Source organism: Aotus nancymaae, unplaced genomic scaffold (assembly GCF_030222135.1).
Source record: "Aotus nancymaae isolate 86718 unplaced genomic scaffold, 86718_ANA_hifiasm-v0.15.2.pri h1tg000108l, whole genome shotgun sequence".
Classification (NCBI taxonomy): domain Eukaryota; kingdom Metazoa; phylum Chordata; class Mammalia; order Primates; family Aotidae; genus Aotus; species Aotus nancymaae.
Window position 1 is genome coordinate 26,534,400 of NW_026988523.1, and position 27,766 is coordinate 26,562,165.

The following is a 27,766-nucleotide window of genomic DNA, read 5'->3' on the forward strand; positions in this document are numbered from 1 at the left end:
AACCATGTCATTCATGATTGCAGAAAACAGAAATTAACATTTCTAGAAGCTCAGTAACATAATCTTGGCTACTCTTAAGGAAAAGGTAGAAAGTGTGGCAGTGGGCAGCAGTCATTTGTCAACTGAAGAAAACCATAATGGTGGCATCAAGAAGAAAATTATGCAAATGTAAAAGTAATGCTTCTCAGTGCTATTATTAGTACTGTGCACCATCAGAATGATCACAAAGACTAAATCACTTCTGAATTTCCAAATAAATTTTTTCCTGTAGTAGTGTTTTTCAGATTCATTTTGAGATTCTGTGAGTCCACAGTTAGGCACATAGAAGGCACTTAATTGCAAATGAGTTGACTGTAACCTACAGAGAAGTTATAATTGGCTAATATTGTATTCTCTCATATGATGAATTTTTTTTATGAAGCTAAGTTTTCAGTGTTTATGTAACTTGAATATTTCATAATATGTTAGAGTTCCTTCTCTCCTTCGCACATGTTTAAGTTTCTTAGTAAATGGCGTGTCAAAAATATTCTGTTCTTCCTAATGACTCAAACTTACAAGTTGACTGTGAGCCCTGAACTTGATTGGAAGTGTGAACTTCAAAAAAGTAAATTCATCTCTCTTGACTTTTAATTTTTTTATCCATTAAAAAAGGAAATAGTAAGCAGTCTATTGATTTTAAATTGCCATTGTAAGGGTCGATAATACTATGTGTATGAAAGCACTTAGTGAATTTCAAAGCATGTCATTAAACTATAATTGTTACTTAATATTTCATAACAAAAATTAAACGCCACTAAATTAAGTCAATAATGAGAGAAAATATGTAATCCATCATTTTACAAACCTAAATATTGATACATAATTGAATATGGTTAAAATCTGCTAAATCAAAAGGTGTTTATTTGTTTGAGACAGAGTTTTGCTCTTGTTGCCCAGGCTAGAGTGTAATGGTGCTATCTTGGCTCACTGCAACCTTCACCTCCCAGATTCAAGCAATTCTCCTGCCTCAGCCTCCTGAGTAGGTGGGATTACAGACATCCACCACCATGCCTGGCTAATTTTTGTATTTTTTTAGTAGGGACTGGGATTCACCATGTTGGCCAGGCTGGTCTCAAACTCCTGACCAATGATGACCTGTCTGCCTCGGTCTCCCAAAGTGCTGGGATTACAGGCATGAGCCACATTGCCAGGCCTCAAAAGGTTTTTAAATAGCAGAAAAATCTGGTTAAATGCAGAAACTTTCTCTCACCTACTTCTGCTGGCAAATGAATAGACTTAAGGGTAAGCATGATTACATTTGATAAAATTCCAATGTCTGAAATAGGCATATGAGCCCATGATGAGAAAGCCGAAGAGCAGAAGTATACCCTCCAGTTGTAGAGCTAGTTGAGAGATGAGAGAGCTGCAATTTTCTCACATTGACTACTGCGTTGCCCAAGATGAAGTCCATAATTCTTAAACCAATGGTGCACAATTTTTGAATCTCTATGAATTAATTAAATTATATTCAGCAGAATTGTGTAGTCGAATAAACATGGCCATGAAGTCTTTGCTGTTCTTCCCATTGAAAGGCAGATTTTATTTCCTCTTCCATTAAATCTGAACTGGTTTTAAAGACGTTTTTGGCCAATTGTATTTACTGGAAGTGACATTCTAGAATTGGCAAGGCCAAGTCATGGGACACCTGATAGGTTTCACTGGGACCCCTTGGAATATTCATTCTTAGGGACCTGTCTTTTCATGTAAAAGTTTGACTACGCTGCTGAATAGATAACATGAAGAGGCCCTGGGGCTACCTGGAGCACATGAGGAGTACAGCGGAGCCCAGACATCCCTCTCAAGATGTCAAGAATGAACATCTTGGAAACTCCAGATTTGTGAGCTATCTGATGAATAACATTTACTGATCCACGTTGAGATCAGGTAAAACGAGAATAATCCAGATGATCCTTGCCTGAATTTCTGACCCACAAAATTATGGGATATGTTAAAATAGTTGTTGCATTATGCCATAAATATTTAGGGGAGACTTTTTACATCAGAATATGTAGATGATCAATTTTAGGAAATAAAATGACTTCTCTAACATTTTTATAATAAAATAATACGTAAGCTAAGGGTAATATCATTTGCGGGCTTTCAGAAAACTATCACTATGCAGCTTAGAGATACAACGCCTATAACTAAAGCATGCTTCCACAGGTTCCTCCTTTTTAGAAAATGATTATAGGACAAAAACATTTTGGGAATATTACATAAAACATTAAAAATGTGAATCAATCCTGGACTAAGAGATTTGGAGAAATACCTCACTGAAGGTTACTTTTGTTTGAATAGCAAACCCTATCCGGATCTCAAAATGGTATTTGTAGCAAGTGGTTTTAATCCACTCTGATAAAGAATGTTTTCTGTTCTTTTCAATCATTTTCCATGGGTTTTATGTTTAATAATTCTATATTACTTTCTTGACACGATGAGTGAAAAAAGAAATTAACAGCTACAAAAACAGAGCCATTTATAAGCAAACCACTGCAACCAATAAATGGAAACTCTCAATATATTTTGCTCATCTTCAAAAATAATATTTTCTTTCTACGATTGGTTTAGGTTGTATTCCTATGAGTGGTATATTTAGTGCTTCTTTTATAAAAATCATGCAAATATTTTGAAATTCACTATGTCTCAAAAAATTCATAAGCAAAAATATCTCTAACAAGTACAAGTGAAAGAGCTGCAAAATGAAAACCCTAGAAAAATTCCATAAACACATGTTCTTTGTAATCAGAACACTATACTATAGTAAGTAGAATATGCAAGTTGGCTAACAGTATCCTTTCTTTCAAGTGCTTCTAAAAGAAATTAAATCTCTTTTTGATATAAGGAGACATGAATATAGATATCATAAAGATACATCAATTTTTACTAGTTAAAAAGCTTTTTAAAAAATTAAGTCATAAAATTCTGATTTTAAAAACAGTCAAAATTACCTAAAATACATACACAAAATCCTTTTGGAAAAAAATAATAGTGATAATTACAAATCCCTACACTTAAACTGAACAAGAAATCATTTTCCACATTATCTTTTAACATAGATAAAGAGAGAACAAAATCAAATATACCCCTTATGTTTTCATATTTTATGACATGTTAAATGGAAATAATTGCTGCATTTTCAAGTAATCATAACTTTCCCATGCCACTTTGAGAAAACATAATCATTCTGAATGTTATCATACAATTGTTCTATAAAAAGCAATTGCAGAATCTGTAATTTTAGGTGATGAAGATGAAAGAAAAAGAGATTATCATTATCCAAATAAATAAATAGTTAAGAAGCATACATCTTTCTCTGGTAAACAGACTAAATCAAGTCAATCACATTATAACTGTGACTAATAAATTGAAGAAACATCTTCCCATTTCCTTTTGAGAAAACATTCTTCTTAAATATATATATATATATATATTTTTTTTTTTTTAATTATACTTTAAGTTCTAGGGTACATGTGCAGAATGTGCAGGTTTCTTACATAGGTATACATGTGCCATGGTGGTTTGCTGCATCCATCCCCCCATCATCTACATCAGGTATTTCTTCTAATCCTATCCCTCCCTAATCCCCCCACCCCCTGCTATCCCTCCCCTAGCCCCTCACCCCACTACAGGCCCTGGTGTGTGAAGTTCCCCTCTTTGTATCCGTGTGTCCTCATTATTCAACACCAACTTATGACTAAGAACATCAGGTGTTTGGTTTTCTGTTCTTGTGTCAGTTTGCTGAGAATGATGGTTTCCAGCTTCATTCGTGTCCCTGAAAAGGACATGAACTCATCATTTTTTATGGCTGCATAGTATTCCATAGTGTATATGTGCCACATTTTCTTTATCTAGTCTATCATTGAAGAGCATTTGGGTTAGCTGCAAGTCATTGCTATTGTAAACAGTGCTGCAATAAACATAGGTGGGCATGTGTCTTTATAATAGAGTAATTTATAATCCTTTGGGTATATACTCAGTAATGGGATTGCTGGGTCAAATGGTATTCCTATTTCTAGATTCTTGAGAAATCGCCACACTGTCTTCCACAATGGTTAAACTAGTTTACACTCCCACCAACAGTGTAAAAGTGTTCCTATTTCTCCACATCCTCTCCAGTATCTGTTGTCTCCAGATTTTTTAATGATCACCATTCTAACTGGGGTGAGATGGTATTTCAACGTGGTTTTGATTTGCATTTCTCTAATGACCAGTGATGATGAGCTTTTTTTCATATGTTTGTTGGCTACATAAATATATTTAAAGAGCACATTACTCCACATTTAATAATAAAATTGTTCTACATCTTTAAGTTGGCTACACTTGTTAACATAATAAAGGCAATATGTTGTTATTATTTTTTAACAAAAATCGGAGCTATAATAATTCATATTAAGTTGGAAATATGCCTAGAAACATCCTACTCCAAAAGAACTTTTACAATACCTGTCATCACCTACCTGGTTCTTCCTGAAACCCTGGAGAGCATGTGGTTCTGGAGACTACTGAAGCTCCTCTGACATATGCAGTCATTTCATTATTAGATATAAAACCCTAGAAATTCAGAGATAATTTAATCAACAGTGAACAAAAAATTGACCCATGCTTTTAAGCAAATAAAGATCTGCCTTTGTCACTTAAATACGTGTGTGTGTGTGTGTGTGTGTCTGTGTGTGTGTCTATATATATATATATATATTCAGTCTTCAAACCACAGCTTGTCTAAACATGGCTCGTGATGGCCTTTCTACAATCAATGATCTTCCTGTTCTACAAGATAGTTTTCAAAAGTAAGGGTCAACTGTTGCAGCTAAATGCTTAAGTGCCTTTTCCTATTAACATCATATTGTCAAGGCCATTCTTAGGTATTCAAAAAATATTGGAAAAGAAGAAATGTAGAAAAGGAGAATTCGTTTTGTCTTTGTTTTTGTTTTTACCCAGTGATGTCTACGAGAAATTAATTTCTCCAAGGTGGAGAATATTCTATTTCTAAAAAAGGATTAGGCCTCTGGGGCCACCTAAATGTAGAAACACATGAATATTTATGCAACACATGAATATCTCCATCAAAATGAGAAAACAGATTGCTGTAAATATTATGACATAGAAGACTCACATAGTAGCGTGGTGGTGTCTAAGCAGATATTAGCACAAGAGGTTTGAGTTTACAGCACATAATGTGGCCAGCACATTCTCTCAGTACTCAGGGCCTAAGCGTGCATAAGGCCTGAAATTGTCTAAACACGCATTTCTGCTAACCTAAATGGTGTCAAAAGGAATCTCACCTCTGTTTGACAGAAATAGAAGGTGAGCTTGAAAAGTGTAGCAGTGTGGCTTTATCACTATGCAAAAACAGAGACTGCAAAAGAAAGGAAATCTTTCTTAACTGGAGGTTATACCTTTTAGGTAATCTTCAACTGTTTTAGTTAGGATTTGGTTTAGCTAAAAAGAATGAAAACAATGTAAGAGAAGCTTTCCTTCTAAAAAGAGAGAAATTTGTTCTTCCACAGGGAGGAAGTTTGACTATGTGCAGGGCGATGTTCACATGCAGACTTCACAATCATCGGGAAGCTCAGCTCTTTGGGCTGAGTTTCCAGCGATACTAGTGTGCAACCACTCGCCTCAATTCCTTCACAGCTGCTATTATTCCAGCCATAGTCACTTTCAAACAGCGAAGAGAGAGAGGAACAAATATTTGTCTCCCCTCTACCAAGGGCACACCTCAGAAGTTACAAACAACTCTTCCACTTACATCTCTATTACAGGAACCAGTGGGGACTCTAACATCTTTCCAAACTAGGAAGTAATGGAGAGACCAAAGAATGACTTGGAGAAGTCCAACTTGGCAAGTAGGTAAGTTTATCAGGACTTACACACAGAGCACTTCTGGGCAGCAGCAGGACAACTTCAGGGATCCACCCTGCCACCCATTGCTAACCTGCTTTTAAGCTAACTTTCTGGCTTTTCATCTACTGTGTATATGCGATAAGACTATTTTCCATGGGATGTTCCCAGCTATGCTGTGGAATGTTTGGTTTCTCAAGGACACCGGCTCTTTCCTGGGCACCATGGCCTTGGCTCACTCCCCAGGCTTCAGTGTTCAAGTGGAGGGTATATACCCTTAAATAACCTGGTGGAGTGCGTGTTCCACTGCAATATCCTTAGCCAATGCTAAGTCAAACCACATGACTATAACTAGCTGCAAAGAAAGCTGGGAAATGTAGTATTTAGCTAGGTAAATGTACACAGTAAAATATTGGGATTCCATAAATTTGAGGAAAAAAAGAATGAATATTTGGTAAGGAAACCATACTCTCTACCACAACCAGTGTAATTTCAATTAGTTTCAAAACTATATACAGCTAACACTTATAGGGGATGAAATTGGCTTCCATGTGTTAGTAAAATTAGTTGGTTCAGATAAAGAGACCACTATAAACCATAGAAATTTTTGTTACCAATTTATAACTGTTGTGATGGTTTATTTTTCCCTTTACCATTCTAAATCTTGACTTATAGCTTATCCTTCAATACTAACCATATAATTGAACATAACAGAAAAAATAAAGATTGATTATCTCTTGCCAGACTGGTATGTGTGTGTGCTTCTACAACATACCAAAAAGATATTCAGTGGCAGTAATTTGATAATATTCATAATTTTCTCTATTTTCTTCCTAATAATTGCTCTCTGAAGTACAGAATGAAATCACATTAAGGTAGAGACTCTTATTCACATTTTGAGACAATTTTTACTGTGGTAAGTAAACACAGCACAAAATTTATCATATAATCTTTTTTTAAATTTACCATTAACCCTATAAGTACGTTCACATGTTAATTATCACCAACATTCATCTTCAGAACTTTTTCATCTTCTCCAGCTGAAACTTTGTACTCATTAAATAAAGCTCCATTCCTCCCTGTATGTCACCCTTCTGCTTTCTATCTCTTAGAATTTGACTATTTTAGGTACTTCATATAAGAAGAAACATACAATATTTGTCTATTTGTGATTGAATTATCTCACTTAGCATAATGTATTCAAGGTTTATTCATGTCGTAGCATATGTCAGCATTTCCCTTATGTTTAAGGCTGAATAATTTTATATTTTATGTACATATTACATTCTGTTTATCCATTCATCTGTCAAGGGGCACTTGGATTGCTTCCACCTTCTGGCTATTATGAATAATGCTGCTATGTACATGGCTGTAAAAACATCTCTGAGCCCCTGCCTCCACTTCTTTTGGGTATTCGATATTCAATTTTTTGAGAAATTGCCATACCATTTTTCACAGTGGCTGTACAATTTTACATTCCCACTAGCAATGCTCAGGGGTTCCAATTTCTCCATCCTCACCAATGCTCATTATTTTCTGTTTATTTGGTTTTAATAATAGGTATTCTAATAAGTATGAAGTGGTATCTCTTTGTGGTTTTGATTTGCAACTCTCGATGTATTCATTTAGTTTTTAAATATCTGCTTTAGAGAAATATCAGTACAAGTCCTTTGCTAAGTTTTTTAATCGTAGTGTGTTTTTTGTTCTTGAGTAGTGCTTCTTTTTTATTCTGTTAAATTCTTTCGTAAATATATAATTTACAAACATTTTTCGCATTCCATAGGTTGTCTTTTCACCCTATTGATAGTGTCCTTTGATGTGCAAAACTTAACATGTATTTTACAAAACATTTTGACATATGTATTTAACATTTTTTGTGACCTGACACATTCATTTTTATAGTTATAGCTAGTGTTCTATCAGATTAGTCTTAACACACTTTTTATCCAGACAATAGTTTACAAGCAATCATTACTTAATTTTTGAAAACATCTCTTCAACTATAACATGGGTTTCAAGTAATAATTTTAAAAGTATCATTTTCCTTATTGTGTCACAATCATTTTTGTCCAAAAATTAAATGATTGAAATTCTTAGGCCGGGCGTGGTGGCTCACACCTGTAATCCCAGCACTTTGGGAGGCCGAGGCGGGTGGATCACGAGGTCAAGAGATCGAGACCATCCTGGTCAACATGGTGAAACCCCGTCTCTACTAAAAATACAAAAAATTAGCTGGGCATGGTGGCGCGTGCCTGTAGTCCCAGCTACTCGGGAGGCTGAGGCAGGAGAATTGCCTGAACCCAGGAGGCGGAGGTTGCAGTGAGCCGAGATGGCGCCATTGCACTCCAGCCTGGGTAACGAGAGCGAAACTCCGTCTAAAAAAAAAAAAAAAAAAAGAAATTCTTCTTACATTTTGTATGACACTGATACTCTGTTTCTTTAATATCATATTTGTCAACAGTTTACAAATAGTTTTACAAGCTTTATGTTGATAATAGGATGGGAGTCCTGATTACTATCTATACTTATAATATAAATCCAACGTTTACATAAATTCTATTTGCATAATGACTTTTAAATTTCAATTAACTACTCTTCATCCATTTATCCATTTGTGCATATTGGGTTTATAATACAATACAATAACTTGGGAGCAGTGGCTCACACTTGTAATTTCAACATTTTTGGAGGCTGAGGTGGGAGGATCACTTGAGCCCAGAAGTTTAAGACCATGCTGCGCAACATAGAAAAATTCCATCTCTACAAAAATACAAAAATTAGCCAGGTGTTCTAAGGCTCACCTATAGTCCCAGCTACCTGGGAGGCTGGGGCAGAAGTACCACTTGAGCCCAAAGTTTGAGGCTGCAGTGAGCTATCATTACGTCATTGTACTCTAACCTGGGTAACAAAACGAGACCCTGACTCAAAAAACAAAACAAAACAGAAAACAATACAATAAAAGCAGCAGAATACAAGCACATACTATCACACAGAATTGAATGTTCTCCCAGACAGCTGAACTAAGCAATCCTTTAAGCACATGGACAACAAAGGTACCCTTCCTCAATATAAACCTAATCATGCCCACCTTCTACTCTCATCTTAAGGTTTTCTATGGGCTATAAAATAAAATCCAATATTTTTGTTGTCATATACAAAGCCTTTTCACATATCATTCCAGTTTTACGTCACTTCAGCTAGGTCATACACTTCTTTTCCTCCAAGTTTAGGAGTGTATTGTACCTAAATAATACCTACATTAAGTCAGCCTACAAAATTCTATGTATCATGTAAGACCCAGTTTAAGTGTCATTTTTATGTATGTGTATACGATTTTTTTTCATGTATTTACAAGAAAACAAATGGTTCACATACTGTATTAATTGATAGTGTGACAAACAAAATAATAGGCTTATATTACCTACTATACAATAATGTATTAGTAGTATATTATATACTACATAACTGATACTTATAGATAAAGAATAGTAACTTTTTCTGATACATTATTTCAAAGGGTTTAGCTTTGGCAGTCTCAATGTTATTTGAAGTAAGTGCTTTCAGTCTTTCAGTTGATTTATTTATGAAATTTTAATATCTTTCCATTATGTATAAGACTGAGAATGTAATGATTTTTTGGTAGAGATATTATTATATCAGAAGTCTTTATTATAGAAATAATTCACATAATGGTGTAAATGGTTTATTTGGACCTTGGTATGTTTTGGATCTGAATCCCTACCTGAATTTTGTGTTCAGTTGTAATCCCCAATGTTTGAGGTGGAGACTGGTAGGACATAATTAGAACATGGTGGTGGTTTCTCATGGCTAAACGTCACCACTCCTTGTTACTGTAGAGTGAGTAGGACATAATTAGAACATGGTGGTGGTTTCTCATGGCTAAACGTCACCACTCCTTGTTACTGTAGAGTGAGTTTCTCATGAGATCTGGTTGTTTAAAAGTGTGTAGCCATTCTCCACCCCTCTTCCTCTTTCTCTAGCCATGTAAAATATACCTTCTTCCCCTTTGCCTTCTGCCATATTTGTAAGTTTCTTGAGGCCTCCCCAGCCATGATTTCTGCACAGCCTGTGGAACCATGAGCCAATTAAACCTCTTTTCTTTATAAATTACCCTGTCTCAAGTATTTCTTTATACAACATGAGAACAGACTAACACAGAAAATTGGTACCAAGGAGTTGGGCACTGCTATATAGATACCTGAAAATGTGGAAGCAGCTTTGAATCTGAGTAATGAACAAAGGTTGGAATAGTTTGGAGGGCTCAGAAGAAGACAGGAAAATAAGGGAATATTTGGACCTCCCTAGAGACTTGCTAAATTGTTATGAGCAAAATGTTGGTAGTGATATGGAGAGTAAGGCCAGGCTGAGGACATCTTAGAGGGAAATGGGGAACTTACTGGGAACTGAAGCAAAGGTCACTTTTGTTTCTTAGCAAAGCAACTGGCTGCACATTGTGCCCCTGCACTAGGGATCTGTGTAACATTCAACTTGAGAAAGATGATTTAGGGTATCTGGTGGAAGAAATTTCTAGGCATCAAAGTGTTCAAGATGTGACCTGGCTGCTTCTAATAGCCAACATTCATGTATGTGAGCAAAGAAATGACCTGAAAGTGAAATTTACATTTAAAAGGAAAGCAGAGGGAAAGTTAAGAAAATTTGCAGCCAGCCATGCAGTAGTAAAGAAAAAAAAAAAGGCATCTCCAGGGGAGAAATTCAAGAAGGCTGCAGAAATGTATATAACTAAAAGGAAGGTAATTGCTAATAGCCAAGACAAAGGGAAAAATTTCTTGAAGGCATTTCAGAGACATTTGATTTGAGTATACTTCACAATAAATTTAAAAACTAAAAATAAATGTTTTATATAATAAGAAAGTAGTTAAATAAAATATGCTTTATATGCCAGTATATTTGATGGAAAACAACATATAAACACTAATTGCAAAGTTATTTCAGTAAAAAGATGAGGGACAAATGTGGATTTGTATCATTGGAATACAGATGAAACAATAGGAAGGATTCTGGCTACATATTGTCATTTTTTTTATAACAGTTCTTATAAATACAGACATTTCAAAAAGAAGGAAGTCTAGATTTTGGGTTTGAGCAACTACTTGGTAAAGATGGGAAAAACAGAGAGAAGCATAATTTTTTTTGAAACAGTATTAAAGTTCTGTAATTGGTAAGTTTTAGCTGCTTATCAAATATCTAGTTATTGCTGTTAAGATCCACATATGAAAGCAAAAAGACCATGAAATTATATATATATATATAGTGTATAATATAATCATATAATGTGTCATTTTCAGACATAGAAAAAACATAAATATTATTTTTAATGAGAATAAACAAAGATAAAATGAGATGAGAAGAAATTTCTTACTGAAAACAATACAAGCTAGAATATAGTGGAACAATATAATCTAAAGAACACATTTCCAATCAAAGTACTAGTAGCTAAATATAGATAGTAAGGAGCTGGTTATAAAATTTATCTTGAAATGCAAAGAATTTAGAATAGCCAAAACAATTTAGAAATAGAAGAATGAAGTCAGAGACCTTACACTACATAAGTTTACGGCTGAATTTAAAGCTGTGGTTATCATTAGAGTGTGGTATTACTGCAAAGAGAGACAAACAGATCAATGCAATCAGAGTCCAGAAAGCCATACATATACCAACAACTGACTTCCAACAAAGGTAAAAGGAAAATGCAGTACAGAAAGAATTGTACTTTCAAAAAAACAACGATTATTTGGAACAACTGGTATCTATATGAGAAAAAGAAAAGAAAAGAACTTTAATTAAGAGCTTATGGCATATAAAAAATCAGATTGAAGTATACCAGAGATATATTTGTAAAACCTAAAATTATTAAACTTCTAAAAGAAAACACAAGAAAAATCTTTGTGACATCTTAGAAAATCCCTCTAAGATAAAACATCAAAATATCCATAAAAATTGATAAATGTGACTTTATCAAAAGGCATAATATATATTCTTCAAAGACATTGCTAAGAGAATGAAAAGACAAACTACACACACAGGGGGACTATGTTTACAAATAATGTCTAATACATGTCTTGCATTCAGAATATAAAGAACTCTGAAATGCCCAACAATTAGATGTTAAATAGATCAACTTTAAAAATTGGGCAAAAATTTTAACAGGCACTTCAATTTGGATAGCAGTTAAACACATAAAAATATGTTCAGTATCATTAGTCATAGAAAAGTACAAATTAAAACCATAATAAGACACTAAAGCATACTAAATAGAAAAGCTAAAATTAAAAAAATTGACCATACCACCACCTGTCATCAAAGATGTGGATCAGATATCTATAAATATGATGAAATTTATTAAATTGTACACTTTCAAAATTTTTACATGTTACCTCATTACAGCATGTCAAAAAACAGTGGCTTCATTTTTGGAAGTTGGCTGCTTACCAAAGCATTATACTTCCCAGCCTTCCTTTTATCCAAGTGGAGTCGTGTAGTTAGATTTATTTTACATTTTTAATTAATTTATTGTTATTCTTACTTGAGACAGAGTCTTGCTCTGTTGCCCAGGCTGGAGTGCAGTGGCACCATCACAGCTGACTGCAGCCTCAACTTCCTGGGCTTAAGCAGTCCCCACACGTCATCCTCTTGAGTAACAGGTTCTGCCTCAGCCTCCCATGATGAGTGGCTCCAAATGGTGAGATTACAGGTGTGAGCTACCCCTCTTGGCCTGGAGTGGGTTTTTAAAATGGCATATATGCATTTCTCATTCTCTCTCATCCTTTCACTAGCTAGAAACAAAAGAGTCTGAGGCCCAGCAAAGAGAAAGGAACCAGGATTTTCAACACTAGGACAACCCAGAAACACCACATAGAGTTAATAGTTGAAGAAATAAAACTCATTGTGTTTAAGCATTGAAACTGAGTGTACATTTATTATTGCCATTAGCATTGATTAGCAAATACATATATCAGATAAAATGTTATAATTATTCAATTAAATGGGAGTTAACAATTATATCTTCTTTTTGGTAATGGAAATAGATTGAGAATTAATTTCTTATGGCTTATAGAAACCCAATATGCATAACTTTATATATTATAATGCATCAGTTTTACTAACATAAAAAAATTAACTTTATGTGATAGATTACAACTTCAGAAAATACTGAAGTTTTTCTGGGTTTATATGATTAATAAATAAAATGCAGAAATAAATCAAAGTTTAGTAGAAAAAAATTATTTTCCCATTTCCAAATGTCAAATGGAAATTGCATAGCTTACTCTCATGTACAACTGTATTTAAATTAAGCAACCCTCCTAATTATTCAATGGAAGTGTAATGGCAGATGGCCAAGAATATAAAACTATTTCCAAAAAGAAATATTTTGAATAGGAAGAAATGTTGATTTTCTAAGATGAATAATTTAATCTTCTCTGTATTCATTTAAGAAATAGAAAAAAGTTTCGGTGTAGGGAATAATTCAGTATATGAAGTATGTTACTTTTATTTTAGCTTCTAATGCAACATAAAAGTGTTTCAGAGATAAATAGTTTACAGAGATAAGTCCTGCAACATTTATTTCTTCTTTTCCTTTAGAAATTGTAGTTAATGCTTTAGGTACCTCTTTAGGTAACCTCTTTTGATATTTTAATATCAAAATCTTTCAAAGTTTTAAAGGCACATCAAAATGGATTCTTAAAATTTTAACCCAAACTAACAAATCCCAAAAGATCTTGCCCTAATGAACTCTTTTTACCTCATCACATAAGGTTCTCATAATCACCTACTGTGTTCCACCCACAACGTCCTTCTTTCTGTGCCTGTAAAATTCCCTCTTTAGAAATTTATGTTGGCATTTTTCTCTAACCAAAATGTTCATCCACTTGATCTGTAAAAGGCTAGACCCATCTTGCCACTAGATATCAGCCTGTCATTAATTATCACTGCCTCAGGAGAGTTTCCATGACATCTCACCTCTTATCCAGAGACATCTTGTTTCCATTTTCTGTGTATCACTTATTATGTAATATTTTGAATTTACATGATAGAATATTATTTTTCTCCATAAGACAAGACAAGCTCTATAAAAGCGGACTGTTTGCTTTGTACACCTCTGCATTTCAGCATCTAGAACCAAGTCAAAGATATTGTAGGTATGACATATCATTGAATGCTAAATAATAAATGGATTTTTACTACAAGAGGTACAATGTAATCACGGGTTGGAAAATTATCTACCAAAAAATGTGTTTAAAAATATAGTAGCTGCAAAAGGTTATGAAAATGAAAGAACAATCTTTCATGGTAATCAAAATGTTTCATTTAGAGTGATTAAAAAATAGACATAGTGGACCCCTAAGTGAATAAAACAAGACCACCTGTAGCCTGGTGCTTTCCTTTCTTTTCTTCCTCCCTCTTCTTGATCCTGTCTCTTATTTACAAAAGCGTGTTGCATTCAGGAGCCCTTAGCATCCCCATTGCCTGCAGGCCCTTCTATACATCTTGTGGATGAGCATTGGTTAGTTCATCGCACTCAGTACTGACATGAGCCATTGAAAGCAGAGATAAAGTTGGGATGTAAGTTATCAATCCAGAAATTCTGCATATGCTAGAACAGGGTTTAGTAAATTTTGTCTTAAAAGAGTCATAAAGTAAATATTTTCTGCTTTGTGGCCTACAGTCTCTGTTGCAACTACTCCACTCTGCCTTTAAAAGCAGCCATAAACAACATTTAAATAAGCATGGCTGTGTTCCAATGAAACTTCATTTACAGACCCTTCATTTATAGACACTGATATTTTAATTTTACACACTTTTCATGTGCTGTTGAACAGTATTTTTTTCCCTATTTAAAAATGCAAACAAATGTTCTTAGTTCATGATCTTATAAAATAAAGCAGGGGTCCAGATTAAGTCAGTAAAACATGGGTTTTGAGTCTTATTTAAGAAACATTAATTGGGTTTAGCTCATATGTAAAAACCAAATCGTCTCTGAATGCTGTAGCACATTCCTAAGCACCCTTAGTGAATCCCAATTAGCGTTTCACACTTTTCTAACGACCATTAGGACACTCCTGCTTTTACATTTTTGAGAAATATACACTAATGCTGTGTTTTGTTTTTTATTTAATGCTTGTCCAAGATACCAGTCATAAGATTTGTTGAATTTGCAAACATTTTGTTTTATTACTCCACAGAATGTCAGTTTTTTATTGCTGCACACAACACAGTCACTTGTAATTCTACTGAAATAAAATAATCCTTAGGTTCCTAGGGGGTAAGATTTTAATAAAATAAGCACTTCCAATCTGTGTTTAAATGTATATCCATCCCATTAAAAGTTTCCGGTGTTCTTTGTTCACTGTTCCTTTGTTTTGTTTTGCTTGTTTCTTATCATTTGATACATTCCACATAATAAACTATACAAAGTCCCATCTTTGAGATCCAGTGTATTAGACATGATAGCATTTGAATAATTGCTAGAAATATCTCCTAGCCTCTTCCATCACTGGTTGAAGACATATCTGGGAAAATATACAAAGTGTTCAGCCTTTTACTATCAATCATTCTTTAAGAAAAAGTGTCAAAGCAGAGCTTCCTGGGACAGGAATCCATCTAATAGCTCCAATTCCTTCTGCTATCATTCTCCTTTCCTCTATGAAGAGAACCTCTCGATCTGTACTCTTTCTTTCTTTTGAGGGGATTTTGAACTGTCCTCTATTTCCATACTCCTCAATAGCTGGCAGCAAATATATACGCCCCAAATTACAGTTTCATCTAGTCCCAAGATACTTTAAACTACTTAAAAGGTACGTTGTCACTGTAGGGTACCCACTACTAAATAGAGCACATCCCGTTAACACCATTCCTGCCTTAAGCCCCCATGATGCAGACCAAATCTGGCCCAATTGCACCATTAACGTTCAAAGGCTACACTCATGTAACTATCAGATTTAGTTATGTTTCTATTATTTATGACTTGGAAAATTTTATTTTATACATCTTCTGGGAAAATAGACTCTGAAATTGTTTGAAAATTGAGGTGAATACATAATAAACAGTTAGATTTTCCATCCTTGCTTTTCTTCCAAACCAACTACTTCCATAAACAAAACTTACACAATCATTGATACCACTACTGCCTTTCAGGTTTTCCTTCACAATCACTCTCCTATCATAAAAAGTCAACTATTTATGACTGCACCAACATCATATCTTGCCTCATTGTATAGAATCTGTCTCAATTTGTCACATCAATTTTTAATATTACATTGCTTTTAGGGTAATAAAATAAAAAGACTTAACATGGAATTTTTTTTTCCTTTTTGACTCAAGTTCTGGGAAGTTCACACTGAATAATACGGATTTCTTAATGCTGTAAGTGTGTTCTAATATTACATAAATTTGGAATCAATTATATCAGTGGAAAAAAGTATTCAGTCATTTTCTCTGATGAGGCCTTAGTACCAGATAAATAAAACTCTTACGTTCTTTCTGCTTGATTCTCTCTCTCAGCTGGACAGATTATTTCATCCTAAATATAAGCTATCTCAGTCTTTCAGGCACAGTCACAGACCAAGCTGAATCATACTTTTCCTAATTCAATAAAATTCTACAGTCAGTCTAAGCCCCTATTTTTATAGGTAGATGGGACAAGTAAGATAATAGACAAGAAAATGTAAGCTCCATGGGATAGAAGACTATTTTTGTCTGTTTTATTCACTTGAGTCTCCTATATGCCTATAATACTATAATAACCATTTGTTAAATGAAAACCTTAGCCCCAAACCAGCACTTATCATTTCTATATGGATCCCATGCTGCCCTCTTCAGCATAATTCTGAATGTGCTGTTTGTTTTCATTATGAGCTTTGTTTAGCTGTCTGTTCTTTTTAAGGTATTTTTTAAAATATATAATTTACAACATTACTGGGATTTCTTGTCCTAGAATGAGTTAGTGATTTTAGAACTGGACACAGTCTCAGCCAGTGCCCAGTGGCCAGCTAGGAATGATCAGTGAAAATAGAAGTAGCAAGAAGTTGCATAATATAAACATAACACCTCTAGCTGGAACTGTAGACCTTCTTCTGCTGTCTTTAAAAGGCACCAGTCAGTATGAATACTTATAAAATTATGAGAATATTAGACTCTAGGGGGTTATAGAACCATTTAACCATTAGGTTTTTGATTTCAAGCAATGCTTACCACCACTTTTTCCTATTTTTACAAATTTTTACATGTGATTTTCTATACAGATCCCAAATTACATTCAGTTATTTAATAATATTTGCATTATTAAAATGCGATCCAGGTATGTGTAGTGAATAGAAGATGGAGGAGGCAGAATGGAAGTATGAGGAATGATTATGGGTATATTGAAGCAGTCCAGGTAAGAGGTATTAGTACCCTGGATTGGATACTTCCCACTGGAAAGCATGAATCAATTATACATAGGTTGCAAAAGTAATGAATGAAGTGGGGAATAAGAGAAACCAAGGATGTCTCCTAAATTTTCAGTTTGATCAACTGGGTGAATTATGGTATAGTTTACAGAAGTGGAGAATACCAGTGCGAAGACTGCAAAAGTGGCCATGGTCCTTTGCAGCTTCCCCCCTCAACAGGTGGAGTCTGTGTCCCAATCCTTAAGTCTGGATTGGTCATGGGACTTGTTCTCACCAACAGAACATTAGCAAATGTGACACATTAGAGACTTGAAAAGCAGCTGCATATTTGGGCTTGCTCTCTCATGGAACTTAAAACGCCTATGCCACCTTGGGAACAAATGCAAAATACCCTGCTGGATGATGAGAAATCACATGGAGAGAATATGCATCCCAGCCAAAGCCTTTAGGAACTGTTTACAGTTGCTTACCTACAAGCTGACCCTAGACAAATGAGCCAATAAGTGAAGGTGAGAACGATCCAGTGGGGCCAAAAACAACTGCCAGTTGGTAGAACTGTGAGCTCAATGAATAGTTTTAAACTACATGATCTGGAGATTCTATTAGTTACCTCATTGCATAACAAAGTATGCAATTTTGTCTGAATTTGTTGTGTAAAAAAATTAAGTTTAATTTTTTTACTTAGACAAACCATGACTTAAAGGTATGGCTTAGACGGGTTTTCTGGTAGGAGTCTGTCAAGGATGCAATTCAGCATTAGTTTGGCTGTTTTTGTCTGTAGGCTGTACCAGGGAAGGAAGAATCTACTTCTAAGCACACTCACATCACTGGCAGAATTCATTTGCAGGTAATTGTACGACTGAGGGCTCAGCTTCTTGCTGGCTTTTCACTGGTGGTTTCCCTTAGCTCCTAGGGGTTGCCCACACTTCCTAAAATTCACCCACTATATCTAGAGGATACAGCTCCTTGAGTTTACCCACTATATATAGCGGTCACCCACATGTTTTAGAGGGTGCCCATAGTTCCTTGCCATGAGAGCTTTCCAAACATAGCTGTTTACTTTACTAAGCCAGTAAAGACAGTTTCCTGAGTGACTATTCCAGGAAGACTGAGCCTCATGTAAAGTAACATGATCAAGGAAGTGACATCCTATCATCCTGCCATATTCTGTTGGTTCTAAGTCACAGACTCTACCCACACTAAGTAGGAAAAGAGGCAAGAGTACGGACACCTGTAGTCTATCCCCGTAAGGTCATTTGTTACACAGAAGTTAACAGAACAGGATAAGAGGCAGTAACTTCTAGAAAGACATGATATTGTACTTAAAAAGTAGATTCTGAAGCTAGACTGCCTGGGTTTTTATCCAAGGTTTGCCTTTTAGTTGTGGGAAGCTAGACAATTCATCAAACTTCATCATTAACTATGGAAGCAATTGCAATTTTAGGAATGTTTGTAGAATTTTTACCTCTGGGAAACCTTATTAAAAACAATAAAACAAGACACATTCATACTGATAGCTTTGGTCCATATAAAAAGCAAAGGAAAATTAAAATGAGATGTTGTGTAACTTTTACAACTTATACCAAAACACAACTTGCCAGTTGGAAAAAATAAAAAAGTGTCTATTGGCATTCTAGAAGACAGCACAGTGCAAAGTGGTGCTACTGCCTCAGGCAGCTCTCAGTGACATAAATATCGAAGCCATTGAAACATTAAGCTATAATTTGTGATTCATGCTGTAAGTGATCATGCTGTATTGCCATAGTCTGCTAGGATTTCCCACCTGTTTTTTTTTCCACAAAACTGAAAGTAGAAAACTGCTGAAATTTAAGTAGGTTTCTACTTAAACTTATTTCTTACTTGGAACATCCAAAAAGTAATATGTAATAGCCAAGAGAAAAAAAATATCCGATGCTAAGAAAGTAACTTTCTTAAATGTCATTCTTCTATTTAGACTGGCAGGTAATAGCTATAAGCATCTTACATTGCACATATTATTTACCTATATAATTTATAATACATATTACTAACCTGGCTTGTATGCTGTTAATACATTAGGTTGAGTATTAAGTCACTTGTATTAAAAGAACACAAAAATGAAGCATTTTATTCCTATGTTTTAATCTTAAATATGTGAGTAATTCGAGTGTGTTTAAAAAGGCTTGACATTTCATACTTTTAGAGAAATAGTTCAATCATTACATTTGAACAAAAACTGTGGAAACATAACTATATCACCGTAATTTAAATGGCAAGTGTGTGACATTATGGCCTTAGAAATTCTCACTACCCTGTTAATTGTAGTTCATGGAGTTCGCACATATTTCTTGAACTTTTGTTAAGGAAAATACATTTCTCTAATATATAGTTTGCTGCCTGCTGATACTGAAAAATCACTTAGTATTCATTGGTCTATATTCTTTTCATGGTTCATTGTCATTACTTATAAAAGTGGGTTAATCAATAATTGTTCTTTAATGGAGACTATCTGAAATTTAACTTTCATTTAATTTGACAAAAACATTGTATTACTAAGCAAATACACCTTCATTTAGGTCACTGCAAACTTAAGAGAAGAAAAAAGTAACTTGGAGAATCATTAAGATGCTAAGATCAGAAAGAGAGAAATAAAAACACTGATTATTAAGGATAATGATGTGCACCTGGTCTCAATCACGACTTTCTTCTGAAGCATTAACCATCTTGGAATACAAATTTCAGTGCTTGCACAGCTGGAATCTAATGCTACTTTCCAGATAGTGAAAAAGTCATTAAGAGTACTCAAATAGATCACAATACGATTTTGTAAGACTGAACTATGAAACTGACTTAGGGGTAGGATTGCATAAAACATTATGGTTTGTTCAGAGCTACCTTTCTTGAATAGCCTAAAAGTAAATATAAAGAAGATCATTTCATTGCCCGTCTGAGATTGATTTACAAGGAGTCTATAAATACAAAAGTGATTACCATCTAATGTGGGAGCTATTGCTGTTGTCCGAAAATAAGCCTCCCTGTATGGTTCCAAACGGCAGAAATTCTGCTACCAAGGGAACAGACTTGATTTCCCACTTATCTTTTAATGACTTCCTGCTGGCAAAAACCTGGAGCCAAAATTCTACTGACATCTGTTTGTTGGTATGGGTCTTATTTAGAACCCCAGTACTAGGTAATTATTCATTATTTGTTGGCACTAGGATTGTGCAGCACATAATGTTTTGCAACAGTTAAGCTATAATAAATAAAGGAATAAACAAAACTCTTCTCCTAAATACCCATTTATATACACCACCAACAAAACAAACATGAGAGCTTCTAACAATTTATTGCTAGATAGTCACCGCTTAAAGTTCACATTTATCATGAATAAATACAAAGAAAGAAAACTGTTCACTTTTCATTTTAAATCAAGCTTGAGAGTTTAATGATCAAGGGCACTTTATATTGTAATTTATGTTAATGTATAAGTCATCCTGAGGAGTATTTTATTTTATTCTCCTAATATTTATTTTAGAGGCACTATGATTTCACTGAAGAAAAATGGGTTTTTGGAACCTTAGGTCTGATACTAGAAATCTTAGGAAAATCAATGTTTCTAAACCTCTTTACTCATGTATTACATGGAAATAGTAATATTTAACTCTTAAAGTCATGGTGGATAATAACCTAATAGACATAAACTATATGACATCATGATCTTAATAATTCTTTATTTTCTTCATTAAATTTTCTACTATTTGCTTTGAAGTATTTAGTTTTAAGAATATGTCAGTACTGACCAAATGATGTGTAGCATTGAAAGACCACCCAATTTCAGCGAATTCAATTTCAAGATAGGTTTGTGAGCCAACTACATGATGGAAATATCAGCTATGCATCCACAATGTGACAGTGACCCAAATATGAATCACGTTTATGGTAGGCTAAAAAAATCCACCAAAGGCATCAGGATCTAATCCTCAGAACCTGTGAATATTACTGTATATGGCAAAAATACGTGATTAAGTTAAAGGCTTTGAGATGAGTCAGTTATCCTGGATTGTGCAGGTGGGCCCCAAAGCAGTCACTTGTGTCTTTATAAGAGACAGTGGGTGAGTTGATAGAAACGGGAGGATAGCACACGCGGACACACAAAGGAAAAGGCTCTGTGCTCACGGAGGAAGAGACTGGCATAACATGGCCACATGTCAAGGAGTGCTGGCAGCCACCAGGAGCTGGAATAGACAAGAATCACATTCTCCCTGTAGTGTCCACAGGGACCATCACCCTGCTGACATCTTGATTTTGGTCTTGCAATAAAAGACTTTTGAACTTCTAGTGCCCAGTACTGTAAGAGTGTATATTTCCTTTGTTTTACATCATCAAGTTTGTGGTAATTCATTGCAGGAAGTCTCCAAAAACTCATAGAGTACTGCTCAGTATTTTATAAATAAATTGGATTGACCAGAAAGTCAATGATCGATGATATTGGAGGGATAAACACTACATGACCCAAGTATAAGAGGATCATAAGGGACTAACTGTTGTGTCACAAATGATCATAAACATGATAATGGCAGGGGAACTGAAGGGTGTACAGAGTTCACAGGAACGGCAAAGAATGGGAAAAATACTACATACATTAAGGAAAAACATGGTTAAAAGGTAAGATAAACACTAGCATTAATGTTTTTTTTTTAATTTAAACTTCTTCCACTGGGATGAAGGAATTGTGTGGGGAGAAGTTAGACTTTGAAGCCCAGTAGTATAGGTTATAAGGTAAATGTCTTCCAGTAATTGGAGTGATGCAACTACAAGCACAAGTGTGTGAGCAAATAGAAATATATTCCGCTGAAGAAATACAACTGACTGATAGATGTTCCTTTACTCAATGTTTAACCTTGTTCACCACAGAGAGGCCTTAATATTTCTTATTATGTAACGTATCTGCCCCGAAAAAAGAAAGTGACTTGTCAGATGCAGGGTACCCTGTGAGTATAAAGCGGAGTGGGGTGCAGGCTGGTATAGTGTACAGAGTCTAAGTAGGATGCAAAACGGAGGCCCTGAAAGAATGCAAAGCAAAGAAGTTGAAGAGACACACATATCCCTTGGCAAGATGTGGTAAGAGTCCCGGCTATTCCCATACATGTCTATATTAACAATAGTTTTGTTGATGGTATTACTATGTGGTAAATATAAATAGGTCATCATAGTCTTAAAATAGCTATTTATTTAATTATATTTATTTCATTACTTTATGCATGGTTTCTGTATGTGAAGTGAACATTTGTGTTACTTTCCCTGAGTAAAAATAAGCAGTCAGGTAAATTAAAGAAAAAAAAATTTCTAAGAAAATAGTACCAAATATATATATATATATAGAGAGAGAGAGAACTTTTTTAAAAAATACATATATTTTATTGCACTCTAGGTTCTGGGGTCCATGTGCAGAACATGCATGACTGTTGCATAGGTACATACATGGCAATGTGGTTTGCTGCCTCCATCCCCGAGTCCCCGTCACCTATATCTGACATTTCTCCCCATATTATCCCTCCTCAACCTCCCCATCTCCCCCACTGTCCCTCCCCTATTCCCCCTCAACAGACCCCAGTGTGTGATGCTCCCTTCCCTGTGTCCATGTGTTCTCATTGTTCAACAGCTGCCTATGAGTGAGAACATGCAGTGTTTGATTTTCTGTTCTTGTGTCAGTTTGCTGAGAATGATGGCTTCCAGATTCATCCATGTCCCTACAAAGGACACGGACTCATCATTTTTTATGGCTGCATAGTATTCCATGGTGTATATGTGCCACATTTTTCTTGTCCGATCTATCATTGATGGGTATTTGGGTTGGTTCCGGGTCTTTGCTATTGTAAACAGTGCCGCAGTGAACATACGTGTGCATGTGTCTTTATAATAGAATGATTTATAATCCTTTGGGTATATACCCAGTAATGGGATTGTGGGTCAAATGGAATTTCTATTTCTATGTCCTTGAGGAATGGCCACACTGCCTTCCACAATGGTTGAACTAATTTACACTCCCACCAACAGTGTAAAAGTGTTCCTATTTCTCCACATCCTCTCCAGCATCTGTTGTCTCCAGGTTTTTTATTGATCACCATTCTAACTGGTATGAGATGGAATCTCAATGTGATTTTGATTTGCAGTTCTCTAATGACCAGTGATGAGCATTTTTTCATGTTTGTTGGTGAGAAAGAACATTTTTTTAATTCCAGCATATGTAAATTAGGTGGGGATTATCATTTTAATAGTATCTCAACCAGCTTTATTTCTTTCTAAATTTGAAGGAGCTTATGCATGCAGATGATAGAATACCTACAAAGATACCAACACATGTATACACAAACCCTTTTGGGAAAAAGTAGAGATACTAGAAGTTGAATATTGGGTGAGTGGTCACAATAAGAATAGAAAAAGACTCAACAGATGGTTTGCAGCAATATCAAGGTCTTACAAGGTAAGCTAAAGTGTTTAGGAGCAATATAATAGGATGAATCAAGGACAAAAAAAGTGGAGATAGATTAATCATATAAGGCAAAGCAATGTGAAAGTAGGAAATAATTTTAAACAAGAAAAATAGTGCAAGCTTAAACTAGAATAATAGCAATGCCACACATACAAAAAAAGTCCTATTTAGTCTACAGGACTCATTTTGCAGATCCTGTGGAATGACAAAATGGGGCAGTAAATTAATATCTTCCTTTTTTCCCTCTCAATATAGTTCCTGACTTAATTATTATGATAGTACTTAGATTTCAGGTTTGGCTATGTCAAAGATTTGTAATAATACTAGGTTTATATTTAATATTTAAAACTCAGTCATACACTAATAAACAAACCTGAATGTTAATTATACAGTAAATAAATGGAAAGCTTTTAATTTTCTCATCAAGGTATATAGAATTTTCCAAAATAAAAGCAGACATTGTCAAGAAACAGTGTTTCCTGCAATAGTTAGCAGAGACATCAGAAATTATATTTCATTATAATCCAATCCAAATTAAAATGAAAAGTCTGTCACTTCAAAAATCAAGAAAACAGTAAAAACACGTGAGTAAATTAGTCAAATGTTTGAGACTATTAACATTGATATTGAAAAAAACTTTGAAGAAAAACATTTCAAAGAAACTTGAGTACTGATCTGGAATGATAATAGCAAAGAAACAAAAAACCATGTGTTTTCTCAATAATATCTGTCTTAAATAAAGGTATAACATGAAAATCATTTTTTTTCTGATTTTTAAGACATTTTACTGATTTAAATATATGGCGGAGGCAATAGCTGTATTAAAAAAATCATTTAAATTAGATAAGACTCTTACCAATTACAGTAACTGGCAGAAAAAGCAGTTGGCTCTGGAAATTAAAAATATTGCCTAAAAGTTTTGTGTGGGCCATTTTAAATAACTAGTTAGACAAAAAAATTAAAATTTATTTCTTATTGTCACAAAAGTATGAGGTAGAAAAGGCTGTATGGCTAGTAATAATTTGTTTTATGCTTTGAAAAAGTATTTTAAATGCCTCAGTCAATAAAGTTTTAGTTATTTTTTTAAGATACCATCTGTATAGTTATTTTTTTATGCCAGCCTTTAAAATATGCTAAAATTAAAATAGTGGTTGTCATATTAGGTTTTAATACCTTCTTAAATATGAGTGATTGTTTTCAAACATTAATCATATTATATGATACAATATGAAAGTATCTGTGAGGTACACCAAGGGTAAATTAAAATTTGAGGACATTTTTAGTTTTAGCTTTCCAAGAGGCAATTATAAACAACTTTCTAGTGAAAGTGAAAATTACACTGGTTGTTTTAAGGTGCACTTTATGTATAAATAATAGAGGGATTTTGCCAAATTTTCTCTATTTTTCAGTTTCACCATTTAAATGGTATTTGTGGAAGAGAAATATCAATATCCCTAAGAGTTTTTGTGGCTTAGGTTTGTTTACCTCAAACCAAAACTCTCTGCTGTATACGCCTAATCTCACAACAACAGCCTCAAATACTATTTGTTTTACACACATTAAAGCTTTTGGCTTAACCCATGAATAGTATCAAGGTTGCCAGTTCCTCCCTCACTTCCACTCTGCTCTCCCAGGGCGTCAGCAAGCTCTCCCTCTCGGTCACAAGATAGGGGCAAAGTCTTAAAGCTTCACAACAAAGACCAAAAGCAGGAGTCTCTGTGGCAAATGGACGCTCTTCATATTTCTTTTGCAAGATCTCGTTCTTTCTTGTTAGAACTGGGCCATTTGGCTAGTTGAATGGGAGTCTGGGAAAAAGATTGTTTGGATATTTAGACCCTACTGTGAAAGAAAAGCTCTGCCAACAGAGAATATTGTTGCAGTGATTAGCCATTGAGGAGAAAACTAAGCATCCACCATCATTACCTTAGGCATCACCAAAGGCTTCCATGATCAAGTAAATTTGGGAAACAATGGGTTAAATAAATTCAACGGGTTTCTTCACTGTGTGCTCAGTGTCAGCCTCCACGTGCAAGCCCAGACCCAGAAAGTCTGAAGTCCTGCATGCCTCCACTGATCACCCCAACCCAAACCCTCCACCGCTCCCATCTCCCAGCAGGGCTTCCCCCAGTTAAAATGGCTCACCCCACCCTGCCATCTTAACTGTTACTATGACAATGTGAATACTCCTAGACCCACCCTGCCATCTTAAGTGTAATTATGGTAGTGTGAATACTCCTCACCCCATCTGCCATCTTAACTGTCATTATGATAGTGTGAATACTCCTCGCCCCACCTGCCATCTTAAAAGTGTCATTAAGATAGTGTGAACACTCCTCGCCCCACCTGCCATCTTAACTGTCATTATGATAGTGTGAATACTCCTCGTCCTGCCCTGCCATCTTAAGTGTAATTATGATAGTTTGAATACTTCTCACCCCACCTGCCGTCTTAACTGTTATGATAGTGTGAATACTCCTCATCCCACCTGCCGTCTTAACTGTTATTATGATAGTGTGAATACTCCTTGCTCCACCTGCCATCTTAATTGTTATTATGATAGTGTGAATACTCCTCAGCCCACCTGCCATCTTAACTATTGTTATGATAGTGTGAATACACCTCACGCCACCTGCCATCTTAACTGTTGTTATGATAATGTGAATACTCCTCACCACACCTGCCATCTTAACTACTCTTAAGCCTTACCCACCCGTCATTGTAACACACTTATGGTAATACATACTTCTTGCCCCTACCCCCACCACTGTAACTGACCTTACTCTGTAACACCCCTGCCCCCTCCCCAAAAGATTTGCCCCAACTTATAAAACCAACTCCTATCCCACCGCCCTTCGCTGATGCCCTTTTCAGCTTCAGTCCACCTGCACCCAGGTGAATAAACAGCTATGATGCTCACTCTACGCCTGATTGGGGGTTCTTTTCATTCAGAGCATGCATTTTAACACTCAGTTCTCACTAAAGACTTCTCTTTTGCATTATCTATCTCCAACAACAAGAAAAAATAATTTATGTTGCTTTTCCATGTTAACTTTATTATACCACCAAAATATTTTTATCTCATCAAATAAGATTAGTGGTCCTCACAAGCAGACTTTCAAAAATGCTGAAATAAGCTCATGCTTCACTGGAACAAAAGAACAAAAATGTAAAATTACAAAGTAAAGTTCATTTGCTTCCAAGGAACAGAAATCCACTCAAGGTAAAATGAGAATAGGGAATAATAATCTGAAGGGGTATTAAGATTCTGCAAAACACAACCGAAAAAATCAAGGACTAGGGAAAAATAAGAATAAAACAGCTACTCTTTCTAATTCTCAAGCTCAGATTCTCCTGGTTCTTCTGAGAGAGATAAATTACACATAGATTAATTTATAAGCTGGCAAATAATCATATAGATGAATTATATAGATTATATGAAATTTATAGGCTTCTTTTTAATTATGTTAAAACTTGAGCTTTGAATGAAGAAACCCCAAAAACAGGCTTCGTGTGAGCAACATGGCTGTTTATTTATCTGGGTGCAGGTGGGCTAAGGCTGAAAAGGGCCTTAGCAAAGGGCGGTGGGATAGGAGTTGGTTTTATAGGTTTGGGGTGGGCAGTGGAAAGTTACAGAGTAAGATTAGTTACAGTGGAGGGGGTAAGGGCAAGGAGTATACATTACTATAAGTTCAGTTACAGTGGGGGTGGGGTAAGAGTAATTAAGATGGCAGGTGGGGCAAGGAGTATTCACACTATCATAATAACTGTTAAGACGGCAGGTGGGGCGAGGAGTATTCACATTATCATAATAACAGTTAAGATGGCAGGTGGAGCAAGGAGTAGTCACACTATCATAATAACAGTTAAGATGGCAGGTGGGGTGAGGAGTATTCACACTATCATAATAACTGTTAAGATGGCAGGTGGGGCGAGGAGTATTCACACTATCATAATAACTGTTAAGATGGCAGGTGGAGCAAGGAGT

General features: G+C 35.2%; 1 long non-coding RNA gene across 2 annotated transcripts in view; it reads right to left on the reverse strand.

Annotated features, from left to right (window-relative positions):
* Positions 1–27,766, reverse strand: part of LOC110567736 (uncharacterized) — a 218,780-nt gene that overhangs the window by 58,830 nt on the left and 132,184 nt on the right. Inside the window, exons 1-2 of one of the 2 annotated variants that reach the window (XR_010340260.1) lie at positions 13,882–13,961; positions 4,497–4,590 (exon numbers count right to left, since the gene is read on the reverse strand). This is a non-coding gene — a long non-coding RNA (uncharacterized LOC110567736). Of the gene's footprint in view, positions 1–4,496; positions 4,591–13,881; positions 13,962–27,766 lie in introns of those variants that run through there. The other variant, XR_002478085.2, reaches the window with a different exon arrangement.